Source organism: Phoxinus phoxinus, assembly GCF_949152265.1.
Source record: "Phoxinus phoxinus genome assembly, chromosome: 3".
Taxonomy (NCBI): Eukaryota; Metazoa; Chordata; class Actinopteri; order Cypriniformes; family Leuciscidae; genus Phoxinus; species Phoxinus phoxinus.
Genome location: NC_136878.1, coordinates 4,970,884 through 4,986,720, shown reverse-complemented (window position 1 = coordinate 4,986,720; position 15,837 = coordinate 4,970,884). Strand labels below are relative to the sequence as shown.

The following is a 15,837-nucleotide window of genomic DNA, read 5'->3' as shown; positions in this document are numbered from 1 at the left end:
CTCACACGTATGCACTGGAAATTTCAAAAACTTTTAGCCTCTTATGTTCAAACTGGAGTCAGAAAGATGGAGAGACTCAAGAAGAAGTGACAACATGTAGACAACATTCCTGAATGGTTAGTTGATGAATGTATGTAGTTTATGTGTAGTTATGTAAGTAATCTAGTCATTGATTAGCATATTCTGTCTTGATAATCTATAAATCGTGTTCCGGGGGCGGGGTTTATGTACATTTTAGGGTTGCTGATGTCTAACTTTGTCACTAAAGTTAGAAAATTTAAATAATAATCAACCACCCCTTTAATAACTTAGTTCAATTCAGTTATACAGCAGCTCTGCAGAAAACAGTGATCTCATCATCCAGCTCAGTTCAGTTCTATATTATACTTGCTATATTTATACTTGGAAAAATGTTATCTGAATAGAATGAATAGCAGCTCACGTATGTGTCTAGTCATTCTTTCTTCTCATCCATCACAGTTAGTGTCCAGATGTGACCTAGTGATACAGAGCCGTCGTACACACACTGAGATGATTGATTGGTCGACCTCTGTCCACGATAAAGGTGATATTTAGGATCTTTTCTGTTACCGAGGCAAAAGCATTCAATATGATTTATGAAAGATGCTTCTTTGACTATAAACTGCGTCATTATCATGGCCACCATGAGACACTATCTATGGAATTATTGCTGTAGTTTGTGAGGATGTTTTGAGTAATATGTTAGTGTTGTATAAAGTTGGAAGTCATACTGTACTTGAGTAAACGTAAAGATACCTTTTTGGAAAGCGACTTAAATAAAAGTTTAAAGAAGAATAAAGAAATGCATACAGGTTTTGAATGACAGAACCAAATATAAGCAAGTCTAGAACATCCCTTCCTGTTTGAGGAAAGTCCACAAATTAGTATCAAGCCCACATTTTAAAAGATGGTTAAAAAAATATCAAAATTATATGATAACTTGAGAACATGTTGACCTTCAAGTTTAAATTTCCCAGGCTGGGTTATTCTGCAAAACATATCATGAATGTTCGCTGCAGTAGATGTGTGTTGTTTTAGCTGACACAGCCAATGGTGTCCTATTGAAGGGTTTGAACTTGTGCGTGTCCTCTCAGGAGTGATGTACAGAAAAGAAGTCTCTTAAAATCACTGTTTTGTTCCTCAGATCTCTGAAGAGCCGTAATGGTGTGTGACGTAAATCAAGTCTTCTGGCCCGAGGCTGGTGTGTATCAGCTCAATGCAGCAGGTGAGAGTTCTTCACGCAGAAATGAGGTTGTCTGAGTTACATCAGATAAGAGAACGATAGAGCTAATGCTTTCATCAGGAGAAAAGATGACAGGGATGCTTTGGCTTCGGAGGTGCGGAAGAAAGCGAGTCGGGACAGAATAAAGGCATCGCACTTTATGATCCCTCAGATGGGCTGACAGAGACAAAGTCAAAAGTTCTTCATTCTGTAGTAAAAACAAAAATAAACTTTAATCAATGCTTGTTGTGAGTCACAAGAAGGGCTCAAATGGGCTTTAATAGGGAAATGTAGTGATATAACCAGTTTTTTTTATTTATTTTTGTTAACTGAATTTAATTCCTTTTTGAATAATTTATTTTTAAAATGATAAAACCTTTCAAAAGTGTTTTTTTAAAATGTTTTTTATTTATTTAGCAAGGACGCATTAAATTGATCAAAAGTGATCAAAAGAATGTTAAAAAACAATTTCTATTTCAATTAAAGTCATGGAAATGTTTCTCGGGCAGCAAATCAGCATATTACAATGATTTCTGAAGGATTTCTGAGGAATGATGCTGAAAATTCAGCTTTGCACCACAGGAATAAGTTACATTAAAAAATATATTAGCTCGAAAAGTTATTTTAAATTGTAGTAATATTTCACATTATTACAGTTTTTACTGTTGAAAAAATTAAAAATAAAATGGCAGCCTTGGTGAGCATAAGATAAAAAAAATCCTATTATTGCCAAACTTTTGAACAGTGTATATAGATGAATTGTACATATTATGACTGTTTATTACCATAAATGAAGTCTGTACTTCTCCGCTATATATACTACGGAGCCCTAAAGGGACACGGTGATGAAAAGAAAAATATTTCAATTGCGTTCTATCAGTAAAGTTTTGCTTCCCCAAGAAACTTTGCATACGCTTGCAAAGAACTCAAAAGTTTTACGAGCGAACCCAGTTTCTCGGGGGAACACAAACATTTAGCAAGAGAACGCAAAAGCACTGACATTATTTTTCCTATTTTCATTGACATTATCTCATATTTCTTTGCCATCACCAATATTCTCTGTCACCTGAAGTCAAATGATAGCTTAGTGTGAGAAACAGACTGAAATGTAATTCATTATTCCCCTCCATCCACGGCAGGTTTCATATCTCGTGGTTGTTAGTATGCTATTATTGGCTTATGTGAAAACATTTCATCAGGCTTGACGTTAGTGATGACATAACTGATCTCGCGAGTTTGAAATTGTGATAAGAATGAGGTGGTTGGATGGGAAGGTTTTCAGTGAACTTGAAAGACTAATTCATGAGTCATACGGACTGATATTAGTATTCTGTTGTGGCCTTTTTTTAGAGCTTAGCTGCATCTATATTCATTGACTTCCAGTGTATGAAAAAGAGAAGCATAAATGTTCTGCCTTTTGGTCATACAATTTCAGAGCGACAAGAGGGTGATGTAAATGATGCCAGAATTGTCATTTTTGGGAACACAATCCCTTTGTATATAATCTGCCCTCACTTGGCCAAGATAGGAACTTCACCTTATGTTCTGCAACCTCAACACATCTTATACATATGCCACAGCTTTCTTCTTCATACCTTTATGCAGTCCTTCATTTACCCTTCATCCATTCCTCCTGCTCTACTGATTCCTGGTGGCTTTTTTCCTGCACAACCACATGGTCCCATCTGATGACCCCTGATATCCTCCTGTCTGACCATCCTCACCTCCCTCCCTCCCCGTTCCTCTCTGCTCATCTTCATCATCATCATCTTCATCATCATCAGCCGTCTGCCGTGTCTCTCCCTGTCCCTCCTGTGCATCTCCGGCATCCTCTGCTTTAATTAAATGGCCAGGCACGCACACACACACACACACACACACACACACACACACACACACACCCTCAAGCGCTGCTGCTGATGATATACCCAGCTTAAAGGGATAGTTCACCAAATTCTGTCATTTACGTGCACCACAAAAGGAGAAATCCTCAAGCAAGTTCATGCATGTATATGAATACCGGTAGTCTTCGTGACTGTTAAAAAAATGATGTACTTTATAGTATAAATGTAATCTGGACTGGACATACTACATACATTCATCATGTTGTCATGTGACCTACAGCGTCAGTTGCATCACTTCACTGCCATTTACACATCCTTCCCCATGGGATAGTGTAGTGTCCACTGGATGCGCACTTCACAGTCTCGCCAGAAGTTGTAGGTCACCCGGGTACATTTCGCATAGTGTTTTTGTGAATTCAGCCATCGTTCTCTTTTCACATACGGTGCGTCCCAATTCACATAATTATGCACTATTCTATGACATTTTGTAGTATAAATAGTGCGAGTAGTGTGTTTACTCTGCAAAATTTATTCCCAGATGATACACTTAATTAACCGAAAAAATGAAGTGAGGAATGTTGGACACTTCATGCTCTCAACTGTCACAGCTTTAATTACCTAGCGAAGGGACATCAGACTCAGATGTTGAATGATCAAATAACCAAAGTTATATTAATTAAATCACGAACACAGAACTAATCTAAACAAACACACAAATCACACTTAGGAAACGGGAAAGTGATGTTACTGGAAGAGTACAGAGTAATGAAGCCATGAAAAGAGTAATTTAACCACCTTAAAGAACCATCAGTTTCTTATTTCAAAGCACCTCACTATGAGGGGTTTACCGCTCATCCTGTTGAAGCAGTCGGTGAAGTCTCTGAAGAAGGTTTTTTGAGTCGATGGTGTTGAAGTTGCAATCGATTTCTTCCAATTTTCCAGAGGGGGAAAAAGTTCTTGTGTTTGGAAGATGACTCATTTGCATGTGTAGCTAGATTGTTGATACAGAAACTATTAAAAATTCTTGTAATACTAACATGTTGCATAGGTATCAACATAAACTACTCACAATCATTTAAATAATCAAAATACAAATTCGTAGATACCAAATAGGGTATAGGTCAGGTTACATTAACTGGTGGTTCTATCATAAAGCATGCATAAAACGTTATACAATCTAAAAGACACTATGGAGGACAGTAATTATCATACACACAATGTTCTGGAGATATGCATGTTCATTTATAGAACAGTTCATCTATAAATTGATGCAGAGGAGTCTGTTTTACGGGCTTTGTGTGTCTTTCCTATGGCTTGATTCAAAGTGAGTTTAGAGCAAAGCTCTGCATTATTTTCGGTCTTCTCCTGCCGGTTAGTTGCAGTTTTGGGGGATGGTCTAACACAACTCTAACAGTTTGCTGGCAGAGTGGGTTTGACTGATTGTTCATTTAATATAATGAATAATTTGTGTCTGATTGGTCCATCCATTACAAAAATTTAATTAATTTTAAAATATTATATCTAAATATTATATGAATAATACTAAAACGAAATAATACTACAGCTTCAGAAGACAGAATATAGCGTACCAGTCATATGGTGCTTTTTGTCCCTTTTGGACAGATGATCTGTTGTTGTGTGAAAAAGGGTGATGAGTGTGTTCTAGGGCTGGGTATCGATTCAGATGTTCCAATTCGATTTGATTTCGATTCACAAGCTCTCGATTCGATTTCGATTCGATTTCGATTCGGATTTTGATTCTCGATTTGGATTTCGATTTGGATTTCGATTTGGATTTCGATTTGGATTCTCGATTCGGATTCTCGATTCGGATTTCGATTCTCGATTCGGATTTCGATTCTCGATTCGGATTTCGATTCTCGATTCGGATTTCGATTCTCGATTCGGATTTCGATTCGGATTTCAATTTCGATTCTCGATTCGGATTTCAATTCTCGATTCGGATTTCGATTTGGATTCTCGATTCGGATTCTCGATTCGGATTTCGATTCTCGATTCGGATTTCGATTCTCGATTCGGATTTCGATTCTCGATTCGGATTTCGATTCTCGATTCGGATTTCGATTCGGATTTCAATTTCGATTCTCGATTCGGATTTCAATTCTCGATTCGGATTTCGATTCTCGATTCGGATTTCGATTCTCGATTCGGATTTCGATTCTCGATTCGGATTTCAATTCGTATTCCGATTCGGATTCCGATTCCGATTCTCGATTCGGATTTCGTTTCTCAATTCGGATTTCGATTCTCGATTCCTTGATTCTCGATTCGATTTTCAATTTCGATTCTCAATTCGGTTTTCGATTCGACTCAATGAATATAGATTTAATACAAATCCTATATTTTTAAAAAAGAACAGTAAACATAAGTTTACAAGTGGTCAATTAATAAAAAAGAAATAAAGAGCCACAAACCTGTATATTAAACTCTTCTTATTTTCCTGTAGGTACACTTGGGTACATTAAAACAGAACCCAACTCTATATTTCAAATGCATACAATGAATAGACAGGATTTTGAAAAATTGAAAAATTGATGCTGAAATTTGGACAAGTCAGAACAGTCGCAAGCCTTGATCAAACAGGATCAGGTTATTTTATGTTGAAGATAAAACAAACATAAAATCTCACAGCGTTAGCTGTAACGTGGAGGGTACAAGCCTACTGTGTAGGAAAACTAATACTGGCTTTGGGTGATGGATAAATAAATATGGGAAAATATTGATTCTTGGCCTTTGAGAATCGATTTTGAGTCGACCACATTTTAAAAAACGATTAATCGAAAAATAGATTTTTTGCCCAGCCCTAGTGTGTTCTTTAAATTTTCTTAATTTGTGCTCCAGTGAAAAATCAAAGCATCCAGGTTTGGAACAACATGAGGGTGAGTAAATAATGAGCATTTCTTTTAATCCGAAACAGTGGATGGAGAGGAGAGAGGATTCTTCTAACCCTTCTGTTTATTCGCTGCCTTTAGGTCTGTGCGTGTGCTTACTCCCATCACTCCCTCCCTTTCCCATTGGCTGCTTCCTTCTCCCACACACGGATATGGACACACACACTCACTCACACACACACGCACTGCCTCTGAGCTCAGACACTAGAGTTGACGTTCTTGAGCGGAGGTCGAGAGAGGGACAGATGGGATCCACACACACACGCGGCGCTCCGTGCTGCACTGATCGCGACTGAGACCTCGGGAAGAGACTCTCTTGCATGGAAAAGAGAAGAGAGTAAAAATCAGTGACGGTGAGACGGAGGAAAGAAGATGCCGTGGAATGAGCAGGATGGGATTGGGAAGCCTGGGCATCACACAAGCTTCCTGAAGACAACAAGAAGATCTTTTTCTCTTCGCCAGCGCTTCTGAAACGGACCATCTCGAGTGTTTTCAGGGCACTCGTGCTCGGGTCGAACCGGAAGTTTCTGGTGAGTAACTTTCACTCATGTGTAAAGGGCAGTTTCTGAACACCCTGCACGGATTGGTCAGGTCTTTTAGTCTCCGAAGAGAAGGTGTGCTGTGCTTTATGTTTTGATTGTCCTCATATGCAGAAGTCAGAGAAGGAATGTAAGCGTTCAGAGATGATCCGGCTAGATCTGAGCAGCTGTGCTCCACTAAAATGATGAGATCGCACGAATGGGAAGACAAAATAGCACTGTCAGATCTTCACACACACACACACACACACACACACACACACACACACACACACACACACACACACACACACACACACACACACGCACGCACGCACGCACGCACGCACGCACGCACGCACGCATTCATGCTGACACAAACTATAATAAACATAAAAGCACACATTTTTTGAGATCGTTCTGTTGGGTCTGATGAGAAACAACATGAAAGTCAGGCTTCTTTGAGGAAAACCCGGTCTCCAATTGTACTAAATTTGCCATATTCAAAGGACAGTGAGTCACTGTGTGTCCGCGTGTGTGTATGTGCGCGTGCGTGTGTGTGATGAATAACAGAATGAAAGTGCAAAGCTGAGAAATGTAGAGGTCATTGCAGATTCACAACTGTATAGGGAGCTGGCCAATTGTGTTGGTTTAGGTAAACTGATATGTTGACTTTCATGTTAAAGAGTCAATGACAGGGGAATTGAGGAATTACCCGGCCATAAATAACGTTTACTGGCGATGAAACTGTATTTTGCTTTATGCACCGGTCAAAAGTTTGAGGTTTGTATCATTTAAAAAAATAATAATAATATTTTTATTTACCAAGGAGACATAAAATATATAAAAAGTGTGTGACTGTAAAGACATTAATAATGTTAAAAAATATATATTTCTAATTAAGGCTGTTTTATTTTACTTTCTATTCATCAAAGGTTCTTTAAAAAAATTATCACAGTATTCGCAAAAATTTTAAGCAGCACAACTGTTTTCAAAATGTTTCTTGAGCAGCAAATCATCATTTTAGAATGATTTCTGATGGATCATGTGACACTAAAGACACTGATAATTCTGCTTTGATCACAGGAATAAATTACATTCAAATAGAAAACACTTATTTCAAATATTTCACCCTTTTACTGTATTTTTGATCAAATTAAAAATACAGTTTTTGTTTTCTTTTTTTTTGTTTTCTTTGTGAGCAGAAGAGACTTCTTTCAAAAACATAAAAAAATGCTGATCCCAAACTTGTCCTTATAAATTTGTCTCAAAACTGTTTAGCTGTTTTTCCACATAGGTCATCGTGTCACTCACAGCATTAGCTAGTCTCTTGATGTCTGTCACAATAATAAATAAAAAAAAGTTCAAGTACAATGAAATTATTACTTTGCTTTTCACCATTAAAAAGAATAAGAATACATAAATAAGTAGAAAAAACACATAAACCATGCATCACGCAAAAAGATTTCCTGACTTGATTTTATCCATTGGGATTTGATTGGAATAGTAGGCATGACAGCAAGTGGCTGGAGGGGAAGACTCGAACATGTATTATGTCATCCAAATAAGAAAGTCATTTCAGAGGGAGGCCAAGTTCTTACATTTCGAAAAGACAATACAAAGACAAACATTTAATTTATTTGTAATAACATGCACCAATGAATCATGCACAAAAAGACCTGGAAAGGTTAAGGTCTTAAGAAATGAAATGTGGTTAATGCTTAATTAATTAATTTCCATGCTGAATGTAATTTTGCACAGTTTTTTAATCTTCATGTTGTGCTTGCAAAAACGGCACTGAGATTCACAATCTAGTTTTTCCATTAGCCATTAAGCCGGTGTAATGCATGCGCTGTCAGATGCTGTTTGTGTCACTCATTCACGTTCTGTCCGCTCTGTCACTCCTTCTCCGCATTCATTTTCATCTCGCCGCGAAGTTCATATCACATCAGCGCTCGGGATGCACTTTTGGCTTCCAACCAGACACTTAACCTTCCTTATCCTCCTCAAACCTTCCACCCCAATTATGGTTTTCTCACTCTGTTTCATCGCTTCCACGCTTCTAGACTTAGCCCAAACTGTGGGGTTTCACTCGAGGGTCCTCATTTGAATGAGCTCTGGAGTTGATGGTTTAGAGTTGATTATGGTCATTTAAAAAAGAGATTCCCAGTAATTAGCCAGCTGGGCTGCGCTCGCGCTGGACGCTGGTCATCACTGTCTGCGGCCCAATGGGTGGAACCAGCTCGTTTTTAGGTGCCAAATGAAGCATTTGGGAAGAGTATGCTCATCTAATCCCACCAATCAAAACATTAAGGATACGCAAACAGCCGTTTACCTAATGGTCAGGGTTTGACTGTTTAGTATGGTCCAATTAGACCCTGCTGGTAGATCTTCACTTCAAAAAATCTTTGTTTTCCAGGACAAATATATATAAAAAAATATTTTTATGTTTTTCTTTAGAAGCAACATTTTGTAAGATAAAACTTTTCGGCAACACTTTACAATAAGGTCTCAATTGTTAACATTATTAATGTAATGTATTAACTACATTTGTTACAGTATTTATTCATCTTTGTTAATGTTAGTTATTAAAAAATACAGTCGTTTATTGTTTGTTCATATGTTAGTTCACAGTGCATGAACTAATCTTAACAAATACAACTTTTGATTTTAGTAATGTATTATTTGATGTTGAAATTGACATGGAATAATAAATGCTGTAGAAGTATTCATTCTTAGTTCATGCTACTAATGTTAACTAATGAAACCTTATTGTAAAGTGGTTTTTAAAAACATATTGTTTTAGGTACATTACATTTTTACATGGAAAACAAGACAAATATTTATATATATATTTAACATATTATATTTAAAAAAATTTTTTAAAGATAAATTATGTTTTTTATTTGTAAAAGATTTGAGCACCTTTCTCTTGGTTAAATGTGACAATTTGTCAATGAGGCAGCATTTATTTTTTCCAGGCTTGGTCACAGTAAAATGCGCATTTGAAATGCCCACCTGTAATTGATAGCACTGTTGATAGCACTGTTGTTTTGACGTAGGTCTGAGCATTTAGCCAACCAATGCATTTTTAATTATTTGTGCATGATGTTTTCATCCTTAATCTTTAATGCTTCTGCAATCCTGCTGAGTGACAGATCTGTTCGCACATGCACATCAAGGAGATTCTGTGTGCTTGCTTTCATCTGGAGCACAACAACTCTGAGAGGTTTCCTGGCAGATGTTAGAATGACATTCAGAAGGTGTTTTATGATGCTCATGATTAAGATCGTGAATTGGCTGTTTTTCTAATGTTTGTCCACAGAACACACCTGAGATGTGTGTTGCTTTGAAGTTCACAGTGGTCTCATTGCTGCATGCATGCTTACTGCGACTCTTTTGCAGTGCAAGGATGGTCAGAATAGATTTTCTAAAGGCATTTGCGGGGTTTTAAACACTTTGCAGCTTGTCAGGCTGTGAGAGTATTCTGGTCAGTGTTAGTATTATTAATATACTATTATAATATAATATTATAACATTTTCTATAATATTTTGTCAAATTTTTATATTTTCATTTGATTGTTTTAGTTTAGTAGTTTTATGTGCTTTCATTTTTATGTTTTTTTTTTAGCATTCATATTTCTTGTTTCAGTTTTAGTAATTTTAGTACTTCAACTTTAAACTTATTTTATTTAAGTTAGTTGCCAATGCAACATTTCTAATATATATATATTTTTTAAGTTTAGGCTTTTCATCTAAAACTATTTTTTATTTTATCTCAGCTTTATTCCAATTAACAAATTTATTTTTGAAATAGTTTTAGTTTTAGTTAACAGTAACAACACTGGTGCTGGTTTAATTATTATCTTGCCGTTTTTCCTCATACATAACATTTGCAGAACCTATAAGAATTGCTTGTTATTTAATTGTATTTTTATCAACACTGTTCCGATAAAGCTGTTTGGCATAACAGATATTTCAGAAGACAAAATAACTGAATTTACAAAACTTATCCCCACACACCCTTGCTTCTTAATATCATGTGTTTCCTTCTTGAACATCAATGACCGTTCGTCCTTTTGTGATAATCAAGTCCTCATTTCTTCTGCCCACTGTTCTTGGCAAATACCCTGCAATTTTGTTGGTTTCTCTTCTTGCTCTTCATATTCAAATTCTAAACCATAGTGGCTCAGTTATGTCAAGATCCTGCTTTGCCACTCCAGACATCTGAGGGTTTCATTCACTACAACCACAAAAGACTGCCAGCAACCGCTGATGCTCCAAGAAGCATGATTGGTTTAAAAAAAAAAAAAAAAAAAAAAAAAAAAACAGGACAAATTGTGTACATTTTTATTTTGTCTTGTATATATAATATTTTTGTAATATCTAATGTTTAGATCAGCTTCCCTAGGGCAGCACTAAAACAACAACAACACATTATCAAATTTTTTACAGATTCTGCAAGGAATATGTAAACTGAGCTGGTAAAGCAGGTTAACCTTGTCTTTTCGCCAGGGATGACATTTCCTTAAGCAGTGAGATATGTAGTGAGTTCTCCATCTCCATCAGTTTGACATCAGCACTAGAATTTACAGCTTCCTCAGAATCATGTCCATTTCCTGTGAATAAACCCTTGAGATCATAGACGACAAACAGCCAGCGAGACAATATCATGCATCAGCAGTTTAACATCATAAAAAAGTGGGCCCAATACTAATTCAACCAGGCAGTGTTTATGGATTATGTAACTTCATGCATTTGCTAACATGCCATGACATAGCACATTAACAGATGAACTGCGCTGGGTGAGAAGACTGCTGAAGAATTAGCTTGTGCATTTCTTCAGAAACATTATTGCTTTAAATGGTCTTTTAGGGAATTTGACTACAGTAATGACGTTTTATTGAGATTTATTATTTTATCGATCATGTTGGGGTGCACAAACTCTACTTTCTGACAGCTGATCTTTAGTGACAAATCAGCAGTGCGTCTTTGTGCTCAATTGTCAGTCTATAAGTCTTGTATTTTCATGTTTTTAAAGCGAACATCAGCTCAACCGTACTTGATTGAAGTGCGTGAATGAACCTCATTGGTTCTTGCTGAAGCTCAAATGTGTTGCGTAACACGAGAATGATCCTCATTGGTTCTTGCTGAAGCTCAAACGTGATGCGTAACAAGAATGAACCTCATTGGTTCTTACAGAAGCTCAAACGTGCTGCGTAACACAAGATTGAACCTCATTGGTTCTTACAGAAGCTCAAACGTGATGCGTAACAAGAATGAACCTCATTGGTTCTTACAGAAGCTCAAACGTGCTGCGTAACACAAGATTGAATCTCATTGGTTCTTACAGAAGCTCAAACGTGTTGCGTAACACGAGAATGAACCTCATTGGTTCTTGCTGAAGCTCAAACGTGCTGCGTAACATGGGAATGAACCTCATTGGTTCTTGCAGAAGCTCAAACGTGATGCGTAACACAAGAATGAACCTCATTGGTTCTTGCAGAAGCTCAAAGGTGATGCGTAACACGAGAATTAACCTCATTGGTTCTTGCTGAAGCTCAAACGTGCCCAAATTTGAATGCAGTAAACATTGTTTGCTGATCAAAGTTTATATGGGAATAAAAGCCTACATTAAATCTATGTGTCTCTTCAGAAAACTTGGCCATATCCCAAATATCAAAATATGAAATATCAAATACGAAAACACTAAAATACATATTTTGCAGTCACTGTTATGCAAAATGACTACCACCATCGTAAAACTAGTGATCACACTTTCAATACAACCATTTCAGTCAAATATAATTTATGCAATATGTCAAACTTGTAACCTGGAGTGGAAAAAATCCACGCGGCACCAGTTTAAAAGGAAAACCTCGGACTTGGCAACCCTGCTCTTTATAAACGTTTGGAACCGTCAGACTTTAGTGTGAATAGACTTTCAATGGAGGGACAGAAATCTCTTTCAAAATCATTTGCGTTTTGAAGATGAATTGGTTTGGAACGATATGAGGGCGAGTAAATGATGACAGAACTTTCCTTTTTTCACTTTAAGTTGTTACATGGTTGAGCATTACAGTAGATGCGACTATAAAGGCGGCTTTGTTTTGTTGTGCTTTGTTATGCGTTTTTTCAAATCAAGCTCAATTTCAAGTGACACTGCTACCACAAACTATCCAAGTCTCACTTCCACCTTCTCTCGCTGTGCCTATCAAGTCTTTAATACGTTTTCTCTATAGTATAGTGTTTTCTGAGAGGTAGCTGATATAAATGAGTGTTAGTCCGGCTGGTTCACGCTTTCTTCTTCTCCCTCTATCATTCTTGCAGCACATAAACACATAAAGTATGTGTAGGAACCCGCCATCAAACCTGTGCAAATAATCATGACCTTGGCTGACACTGATTCAAACCTCTCACTTCACCGGCATTACTTCTGCAGACGGGAAATTGAGGCTGGGATTTTATGAAAGGGAAGGTTTCAGGTTCAGTAGAACTTTAAGTTGGCGTAAAATCAAACGGCACCTTATTTATTTTTTCACACGCGTTCAGTATACGTCCCTGGTCCTGTCGTGCATGATTCATTCTGCTGGTTATTTCAAAGAAGAAGAAAAAAATTGTCTTCATAGAAACAATGCTCCTTTTAGGCTATTTTTCATCTCTTTCTACATCGTAGCTCAATTCTGTTACAAAACCGAGGTTCTAACCAAAGATTTAAGATTTCAGGGAGACTAAAGGGAAACCTTTTATGTTTGCCATTGAAAAATCCATTTTGACCGATCACTTATTCTAAATATAGTTAATGGGCTAAATTTGTCCTCTTTATTATTTATTCCTGCAGCTCAAACTACCGCACACTACTAAAAATACTAAAAACTTGAAGTTCGTCCCATTTGGACAGCTTTACAGCTCATATAACACATTTTCTCTTATGCTCACCAATGGTGCATTTACTTAATCAAGTATAGGCCTACAGTAAACTAAAAAACTGTAATATTGTGAAATATTATTAGAATTTAAAATAGCCATTTCTATTTGCATGCATTAATTTATTCCTGTGATCAAAGCTGAATTTTCAGCATCATTCCTCCAGTCTTCAGTGTCACACGATCCTTCAGAAATCACTCTAATATGATGATTTGCTGCTCAAGAAAAATTTCTGATTATTATAAATGTTGAAAACAGCTGTGCTGCTTTATATTTTTGTGGAAACTGATAGAAAGAGAACAACATTTATTTAAAATAGGACTCTTTTGTAACATTGTAAGTCTTTACTGTCACTTTTGGGGTTCAACATTTTCAACTAATAGGCTACCGTAAAACTTTTTATGCGTTTTGGCCGTTCATTTACACAACAACAACGTTTTAGGGGACTATAAAAAACATACATTTGTGAAACCGGTGACGTCGCATGCGTATTACGTGTTCAGCCTATAGGTGCGTAGTGTTTCTTTACAAAGTGACATCGCCATCTACTGGCCTGGCAGCAGAATACCATGTCTTTAGTCGCTTTCACGGATCCGTGTGTACGGGGATCATTCTGACAACTTTGTTGTATGTACGCGAAAAATGCAGAGGAAAAACTTTCCCGTTTATAGTACATCGTTGTCGTGTAAACGTACCATTAGTGCGTCTTTATTTAATCCAAACTTTTGAATATTCATTAAGAAGCAAAGAAAATGTTCATTAAAGTCCGCATGAAACGGGAAAAAATAAGGAGACTCAAAGTGGGATCTTTAAACCCTCTGTAATGCCTCGCATCATTGACTTTAAGGGCCCTATTTTAACGATCTGAAACGCAAGTATCAAACGCGAAACGCAAGTAACTTTGTGGGCGGATCTCGCAAATCTAAAAGGGGTTGGTCTGAAGTAGCTTCATTATTCATAGGTGTGGTTTGGGCGTAACGTGAAATAAACCAATCAGAGCGTCCCCTCACATTCCCTTTAAGAGCAGGCGCGCTTGTTCCATGGCGGATCGCTATTATAACGGCGGATTTGCCGGCACACACCAGGAGCGGTTCACAGCCGAGGAGACCGACGCTCTCGTCAGGGCCGTAAAACACAGAGAAGTAACATTGTGGGGATGGGAGAAACACACACAAATAAGCTTCAGTTAAACAGGCGTATAATAATTTGGGTAAATGTAAGCTAGATTTATGCCTATTTTTTCACATCTTCATAAACACAACAATGATTTCCCTCGTGTTAATATTTTTCCTTGTAATAATGTATGATTTGCAAAAGTGAAAACTGCTGCGTCCGTTTAGATTAGAGAATCAAAGTGTATGCACGTTGTTAACACGCTACATTATGGCCAAGCACGCGCCCTTAAAATAGCATCTGACTATCGCGCAACGTGCCACTGTCTTTAGACTAGGCAAAATAGGAATGATACATGCGTCGGTGTACAAAGTCAATTGCGCTGGGTGCAAGATAGGGCCCTAATGTAAATCTGTTACTGTAAACATGAGCATATAGATGTTTGCAATAGACTTTAGGTTGTACTGAACCCAGAGCATTTCTTTAAGCCTTTCCGCATCATCTCCTCGGCTGGGTCACACTGATGACATCTGCTGCTCATGCTGGCAAAATAGCGATCTTAATGAAATGAAAAGAGAAGCTTCCAAAAATACTTGGGTAATGAGGTTCTTTGAAACGTGACACTGTGTGACCAAATCCTCTTTTTTTCTCAGTCATGATGATAGACACATTTGATTCATGTTGATGTCTTTTAGTGCCACAGAAAAGCAAAATAATCAGGTAAACAAAAAAACCCCAAAAAGTTTGATTAGTGCTTCCAGCATCTTTTCAGCATTAAACGCAACCTCCCTAGTCACTATGAGGGGCGTATGTTTCTTATTTCTTCATTTTTCTGAAGTTCCCCATTTCCACAGCCTTTGTTATGCAAATAGTCTCTCGCTCATGAGTGCGAGTAGGTGTTGGTAAGAGTTTCTTTGTGCTGTAGAGTTAAAGCTGGCAGAGGTGGTTTCTCTGCAGAATTATTTAGCATGTAGATAATAAGATCTCATTGTCATAAGATCCATCTCAGTGACTGTGAAAGTTTTAGCACATTGTACATCATCTTTTGCAGCTCTCGGGAGAGCTTTTGTTCTTCTCAAAACAAATCTAAATTCAAGATTTCATTCAGGCCAAGTGTCCGCCACTTGAATCAGCAGTTTCGACTGTGATATTGCTTTCTTGGGCAATAAATGAAATGCAATACAATGGCAAGACGTTTGCCTTGAGCGCTGGGACAAAAATGTAACGCTGAATACTTTTTCAATTAATCCGAGAGATTGCTGAATCATGTCTCATTAGCA

At 37.3% G+C, this 15,837-nt stretch overlaps 1 protein-coding gene and 1 long non-coding RNA gene across 3 annotated transcripts in view; both read left to right on the top strand.

Moving 5' to 3' along the window:
• Nucleotides 1–6,195, top strand: LOC306996121. Its single transcript, XR_013797018.1, has 5 exons — nucleotides 1–116; nucleotides 481–565; nucleotides 1,166–1,246; nucleotides 5,950–5,987; nucleotides 6,081–6,195. It is a non-coding gene; the product is annotated as an uncharacterized lncRNA (long non-coding RNA).
• Nucleotides 6,184–15,837, top strand: part of LOC306996112 (uncharacterized protein) — a 111,900-nt gene continuing 102,246 nt past the window's right edge. Inside the window, exon 1 of one of the 2 annotated variants that reach the window (XM_079608251.1) lies at nucleotides 6,184–6,529. The gene's annotated coding sequence lies outside the window, so the exon portion shown is untranslated. The remainder of the gene's footprint in view (nucleotides 6,530–15,837) is intronic. The other variant, XM_079608252.1, reaches the window with a different exon arrangement.